The following is an 8,069-nucleotide window of genomic DNA, read 5'->3' as shown; positions in this document are numbered from 1 at the left end:
GTGGCCCCGCAGATGGCTCGGTTCGGACCAACACTCAGAGAAGCACTGGCCGGGGGGGTTAAAATAAGATGACCCTTGAGTCTGCAGAACCCAATGGAAGGTATATGGTGGTAGGTAGGCAAATGGTAAAACCAAGATTGGGCCTTGCTGGAGGAGTTTTATTCAAAGCGAACTGTCAAGGCATTCGCATAACACCCAACCGCGTAAGGAGCGCAAAATCAAGGAACATAACACCGGTATGACGGAAACTAGGGCGGCAAGAGTGGAACAAAACACCAGGCATAAAGCCGAGCCTTCTATCCTTTACCAAGTATATAGATGCATTAAAGTAAATAAGAGATAATAATAATATCCCAACAATATCCATGTTCCAACATGGAACAAACTTCAACTCCACCTGCAACTAGCAACGCTATAAGAGGGATTGAGCAAAGAGGTAACATAGTCAAACAACGGTTTGCTAGGGAAGGTGGTTTAGAGGCTTGACATGGCAATATGGGAGGCATGGTATAGCAAGTGGTAGTTATCGCGGCATAGCAATAGAGCGAACAATTAGCAAGCAAAGATAGAAGTGATTTCGAGGGTATGGTCATCTTGCCTGCAAAGTTCTCCGAGTTGACGAAAACTTGATCCTCGTAAGCGTACTCAACGGGTTCCTCGATCACGAACTCGTATCCCGGCTCTACCCAAAGCAAGAACACAAGCAAAGGACCAACAATCAATCACGGTGCAATGCACAATCAATATGATGCAAAACATGACATGACACGCGGGATGTGATATGCAATGCATATGCATACTTCGGAAGGGAAAGATTGAACCATGCCTCAACTTGGCAAACCAAGTGTGCCGCTGGAAAGATGAGATGATTTCGGTCGAAACCGATATAAAGATCACCGGAATCGGATGCACGGTTTGCAAATGGCAAGCAAAACAAGAATGTCACAATTTTGCGATTAACAGCATGATGCCATCTAGGATGCAACAAGAAACTAAGCTACTGCACTCCAACATAGCAACAAAGCACATGGCAGTGATCTACTCAAGATGCTTGACAAAAGATGAACATTGAGCTACGGCTAAATCACACAAGAGCAGGTTCAAACAAGCATGGTAAAAGTGCAAAAGATATCATCATCACAGACTTAGTGAAAATACTAACATGTCAGGAACAACATCAGGAAGCAATGTTTAGAGCAAGCTAACAACATGATACAAAAACAGAACATAGCAAACAAAGACATGGCATGAATCTACTCAAAGCATGAACAAAAGTCCCTTATTGATCAAGAGCCAAAAAAAGGCACATAAAATACTATGGCACCCATGTAAACATAACAAGTTTCGTTAACAGATTCAGACTTAATAGAAAAACCGGGCATGGCAAAAACAGAGTTACGAAGGCATCTTTGCGAGCTCGATTCACTCAACACAAGGCATTGCATGACAAGATAAGCATGGCATGTTCAAAAAGCTAACCAAGGCAAGAGAAAGTTTATAGCATGCATGAATCAACTACAACAACCATGGCAAAATTTATTAACATGTAAACAATCTGCCAGAAACATTTTATAGCAAAAGTAGAGCAAGATTGAGACATGCTAGGGCACTCCATAATTGCAAACAGGGACATGGATGGATAGAGCACAACCATAAGTCCAAATCATCCTTACTGAATCAACTCAAATAAAGAATGTATCTCACTGTAGCAACATGGTTACATGGCATCAAAATAACAGCAGACAAAAGACTTGGCCAAAATCCTGAGATCCTGAAATCAGCAATAACACGAAGGCTACTTTGCATGCTGGTGCTAGTCACCACAAAGATCACAAAAATACATGGCATACACCCCTATAAAGATGGCATGACATAGATCAAAATACATGTAGAGCTCATGCCCATATGCAGCACACAACAAATATGACAAAAATGACAAAAGCTCATAATCTGCCAAGAGTCAGCACCTAACAATTCATAGCACTCTTGCATCCACGATTTGGGCATCAAGATGGACTCAAACAAGCATGTCACAATGGAAAAAAATGAAGAGCACATCAAGATGAACATTTTGATATATCATGCATGCAAAACGGATCTACGGATGAGGAGTTATGGCATGATGAACAGGGCCTGAAAACTTGACACAAAAAGGACTTAGGGAAAAATCAAAGTCAACCTCGTGGATCAGATCTAGGGTTCGTCGGCGCGGACGTCGAGGTTCGTCGGAGGAGTGGCCGGAGAGGACGGGGACGGCGGCCAGAGTGGGGGAAGGGGACGCCGGAGTTGGATCTACGGAGGAGGCGGCGACGTGCGGCGGCTGGGCGGCGGAGCGCGGCGGCGTGCGAAGGCTGGGCGGCGGCGTTGTGCGGCGGCAGGGCGCCGAAGGCGCAGGACGGGCGGCGGCCTCGGGCGCGGTCTCCCGCGGGCGGCGGCGGCGGAGAGACGGGCCACGGGGGCCGGCCTCGGGCCCGGGCGGGCCGGCGGCGCGGGGGCAGCAGAGCGCTGACGTGGCGGGCGGTGATTCGGCGGTGGCGGCGGCGCGGACGCGTCCGACTCGGACGGACGTGTCCGGCGCGCGGAGGAAGGAGGAGTCTAGGGTTTGGACTGCGATTTGGACAGGGAGGACATATTTATACCTAGAAGGAGGTGGGAGTGTCCAAATGGAGTGTAGTTTTCGACCACGCGATCGTGATCGGACGGCGGAGGACATGGAAGTGGTTTGGATGGGTTATTGGGCCATTTTGGAGGGGTGTTGGGCTACAACACACATGAGGCCTTTACGGTTCCCCGGTTAACCGTTGGAGTATCAAACGGACTCCAAATGGCACGAAACTTGACAGACGGTCTACCGGTGGTGTACCAAGTCCGCTTGGCAAATCTCGGTCCATTCCAAAAAAGTTTAACACCCGCTCACGAAAAGAGACGAAAGGGGGCGCCGGAGGACGTGGGAGTGTCGGATTGCAAAACGGACAACGGGGAAAATGCTCGGATGCATGAGACGAACACGTATGCAAATGCGATGCACATGATGACATGATATGAATATGCATGACATGAACAAAATGAAAAACAAAGACAAGAACCCAACCACGAGTCTCATAACTTAAAGCCGGAAATGGCAGAGTCGGAGTTACAGATATGGTAAGTCACATCCGGGGTGTTACAACACTCCACCCAACATAAATGACAAAAATGACAAATAGCTACTGAAGAAGAAGCCCCAAGGGCCAATGAAGATCTTGTTGACGTATAAATGTATTGCCTAGTTTTTACATCAGATCGGTCTTTTGGTTGCATTGGCTACAACATGCATTTCTACATGGTATGAGCCATTTCGCAAGAAGAGAGTGTCCAACACACTACCCCCGTGTCGCCCTCCTCTAGCGACCTGGGAGTGACTCATGTACATCACCGGGGGCCTCCTTGCCTTCGATCCTCCACCTCTCGTCGCCGCCAGAGGCGCCGCCGGCGAAGCCCGGGCGGGATCCAATGATGGTGGCGGCGGGGTGGTTCCCCTGGGCAACCTCCGCTTTCATTCTCTCAGCCTCGATGGCATGTGGCGGCGGCTCGGCGGCGCACTCCCGATTTGTATGGGTCGACGGCGGGGTGGGGCAGAGGTCTTCGGCAGGCGTCTGGCAAGGGTCGACAACAACGAGGATGCTCAGGAGCGTGGCGGGGATGGAGCGTTGACGGCCAGGGTTGGTGGTCCAGATCTAGGCATTGCCGGCCTTTGGATTGCCTTCATGGCCGTCCTCGTCTCAGTGGTGCATCACTTGCCCCTCGTGGCAGGTGTGGCGGTGGTGGATGGTGCCTTCGGCGGTCTTTCGATGGTGGTGTCGATCCGAGTGAGGTGTGCGCCATCTCCTAGCATCGATCTCGCGCGACTCGAATGGGCTTGGGCGGATCGACGCCTCTGCGACGTGGCTGCAGGCGGGCGCGGTGGTGCCTGACAGCACCGGCCGCTAGGTACCGAGGTGGTGCCGGCCCGGTCTGGCGGCGACAGACTAGATCGGGGTGGCGTGGGGGCCTGCTGTCGTGATGATTAAGGTGGTCGTACTCGTACTCTTCTCGCATCACGGCAACAGACTGCATGATCGGTCCTCCTCGATCTGGCCATCAACGTGTTCCGGGACGACCACCAGAGATCTTGTTCATGATATCTGGATCGGTTAGATTGCGGTCGTGCATGCCCATATCAGCCTACGAGGTTATGAGGGCATGGCGCGAAGCTCTATTGGTTGATGACACCTTAGGACATGCCGGCTTCTCGGTTTCCATGGTGAAGTTAGCGGTGGAGAAGGTCATTGTGGCCGAGATCGGAGGATCAGTTAGACGAACGGAGCCTTGGAGTCAATTGAGTCAGCCAGGTGTCAGATAACTCTCAGGAGCAGCAGTGATAAGTGGAGGCAACAACACTGGAGGATTTCATTTTTGGTGGTACTCCTTGAGTGCCAGGTCGTGACTTTCAGGGTGAAAACCTAAGGTCTGACCTTCATTGGTTGCGCCTGGCGATTGCCTTCGTGAAGGAATTGTTTTGAGAGCGCGGACTTTCTCCAAGGTGAAAACCTAAGATTTTCGATCGGGCAATGACAACGCTTGTGCACTGTTCCCTTCTTGAAGGCGTTGCTTTTGGAGGCTTTTTATGTTTTCCGGGTGTTGTATTAGGTCGTGGTAGGTGTGCTGCTGTTTAGAGGAGTCGATCACTGTGGCAGGACCTTTGTTTTATTTTTCCTTTGGCTATGTGCATACTGGATGTCTTTGTGACATCTTGTAGGTGCAGAGGCTGGGTGGTATTTTCATGATATTAATACATTTCCTTTTTCAAAAAAATCTACATGGTATCGGAGCCAAAGGTCTTCAATTCAAGACCGGGCATTTCTACATGGTATCGAAGCTAAGTGGTCTTGAGTTTATGACCCGGCTGACGCAATTAAATTGCAGCCCACTTTCGGTCCATATTTAGGTCTGAGGAAGCCACACGTGAGGGGAGTGTTGACGTATAAATGTAGTCTAGTCATAATTATCAGATCAATTTTTTGGTTGCACTGACTGGAGCATGCACTTCTACATATCTGATAGGGCAACACACTAATATTCTGTATAATTTGGACAGAACTTAAGAAGGAATAGTAGAAGAAAAGACATAAGGTGTTTATGGCCATTAAAGAACTAACGATTTGTTACCATGATCCATTATTTAATCTGAACTTAACAGGTGGTAGTGGCATCTATTAACTAGAGGGACTTTGTGGGAGTTTGGACCGCTGCCACGTAAAACTGTGACACCCTCGACCCACCCAAAACCCCGCATCTCCATCCCTTTTCTCTTTCTTTGCATCTGCTTTCTCACTCGTCGGTGCCGCCGCTCTACAATCTTGGCCGCATGCCAACCCTTCCTGAACCTCTGCGACCTCCACCGCTGCACCCAGTCGCCACATCACTTGTCCTACACCGCCTGAGCTGAATCTGTATACATGATCCATAATATGTGGTGTGAGTACAATCTGACGATTCGATGTTAAAGTGGCATCTTGTAGCAGTAAGGTTACCAATCAAATAGTGCCCCGAATGTCACAATTTATATGAAGTACTAGAATCTGATGGTTCATCATTAAGGTGGCATCTTGTAGCAGTAAGGTTGTCACTCGAATAGTTGCTACAAATGGCAACAATTTATGACAAATGGCAATTTAAGAAGATGCCCCAAGGACGATCTGACAGGGCAACACACTAATGTTCTGTATAATTTGTACTACTACAAAGAGGAACAATAGAAGAAAGGACAAGAGGTACTTATGGCCATTAAAGAACGAACTATTTGTTAGGTACTATACTATGATGATCCATTATTCAATCTGAAGTTAACAAGTGGTGGTGGCATATATTGACACATGCAGTCAAGTATAGTGTTTAACTGGGAACGGGACATATTATTGCTAGGGTAGATGAGGCAGCCAGTAACTCTGTCTGATGTTGATCCATAATGTATGGAGATTCTAATGTAAGATCCGTTATAGGCATCCACCATGAGCTGATGTTGGTCTAGATCACATGTCTGCAAGTTAATGCACTGAACAACAATGCAAGCCTTCCTTCAGCTTCTGCAGTTAGCCGGGTGTAAGAGCAACCGTAGCACATGCTTGTATTCCCTTCATTTCATTTTACTTTTAATATAAAAATTTGTTTGAAGTCAAAATATGCAAATTTTAATCAAATTTATATTAAAAAATAACAATATCTATACTATTAAAGTTATATAATATAAAAAATAATTTCATGTCGCATCTAATAATATTGATTTTGTATTTTGAATGTTAATATTTTATCTTGTAAAGTTGGTCAAAAATTATGAAGTTTGACTTCAGACAAATTTTATATTCAGACTAAAAGGAACTTGCATGACATCTTTGTTCTATCCTCCTGTGACAGTGAGGTCCTAATGAAAACTAATGGTCATTAAGGTGCTTCTTTTAATAGAGAACCTAAGCAAAGCATTAACAATCAATGAATACATAAATTTCTCAAATTACAGTCATCCTTATAGAGTATCCCAATTATTGTTATATTGGGATCTACAAATCGAAACAATAACAAGTGCATATAACTTGCAAATATGACCAAGAACTCATATATTTATGACAACATAATAGATTCATTTCTGAAATCATCGCACTCGGATCCTAATGACAATCATTAAACATCTCAAAGTCATATCAACATCAATATCAAAACATAGTGACGAATCTCATCCATCTACATCTACCTCTAGTATGCCTACGATAAAATTACTTACTCCGGTGATGAGTATCATGAGATTGTTAATGAAGCAGGGCTGTTGATGATGATGGCGATGAATTCCTCTCTTTGGAGCCCCGAATGGGCTCCGGATCAGGTCTTCGGACGAAGAACAGGAGGCAGAGGCTCCATATCATAAAAACGCGAAACTTTTTCTTTGTTTTTTTTCTTGGAACAGGCTTGGAATTAGGTCAAACCGAGGCTCGTGGGGCCCATAAGCTCTCATGGCGCGCTCCAGGGGGGCACCCCTTGAGCTTGTGGCGCCCCTCCGGTAGTTCTTTGCGTCAGTATTTTTTATATATTTCTAAAAAAAAATCTCTATAAAGTTTCGTCTAATTCCGAGATTTTTTTTGTTTCTGCACAAAAATAACACCAAATTAGTTTTGCTGAAAACAACGCTAATCCGAGTTAGTTTCATTCAAATCATACAAATTAGAGTCCAAAACAAGAACAGAAGTGTTTGAAAAAATAGATACGTTAAAGACGTATTACCCACATGCCTTAAAAATGCGTCTTCTCATTTGGTAGACATTGGTGGATCGTCTTTCATCTGCATTAACCTTCAAAACCATCACGGTCCATGCAACATGTGTCAGTATGGAGCGTTGGAAAAACGCCAACCATATATTGTTCCAATGTGCCCCCCAAAATTCCTGTGGAGTTGCGTTCGAAAATGTGTTGATCCATCCTGGAACCCAAACTTGATGATAGGGATTTGAGCACTGTTAAGAACTCCCGCGTGCAGCTATAATTGCTTAGCTTTGATAGTATTTTGTGCTTTAGCTTGGTCGTTATGGACTAGTCATAATAAACTTGTCACCGAGGGAATCATTTCATCCCATCATGCTAACTATATCTTTAAATGGTCTCTATTTTTTAGCAATGACGTCCTTTAAGGAATACGAAGGATTGTTATGCGGCCGCAGACATCCTTCTCAACATCAAGCATCTTCATGCTCCTCGTAGAAACTCTTGGGTTGGAGCTTGTCAAACCGTAGTGATTTTGGCATTCATTTTAAATCGCAATATGTATCCCTGTTTATTTTTCTCGCATGGGTGTAAGAACGTAAAATTGGGCTATCTTAGCCTACGTGAGCTTTATTAGTTTTAAGCTGGTATACCTTGTGTCTGTTTTTTTAGTTCCCAAATAAAAACAGTTGTGTCGTCTTTAATACACTTTATCAAACCAGTTTACAAAGCACATCTTCTTATGTTAATAGCACGCCACATTGTAAATGAGAATTTTGGGGGTTCAGTTTACAAAGCAAGTT

The sequence above is a fragment of the Triticum dicoccoides genome, chromosome 1A (genome assembly GCF_002162155.2).
Source record: "Triticum dicoccoides isolate Atlit2015 ecotype Zavitan chromosome 1A, WEW_v2.0, whole genome shotgun sequence".
Lineage (NCBI taxonomy): Eukaryota > Viridiplantae > Streptophyta > Magnoliopsida > Poales > Poaceae > Triticum > Triticum dicoccoides.
Note: the sequence above shows the minus strand (reverse complement) of the source record.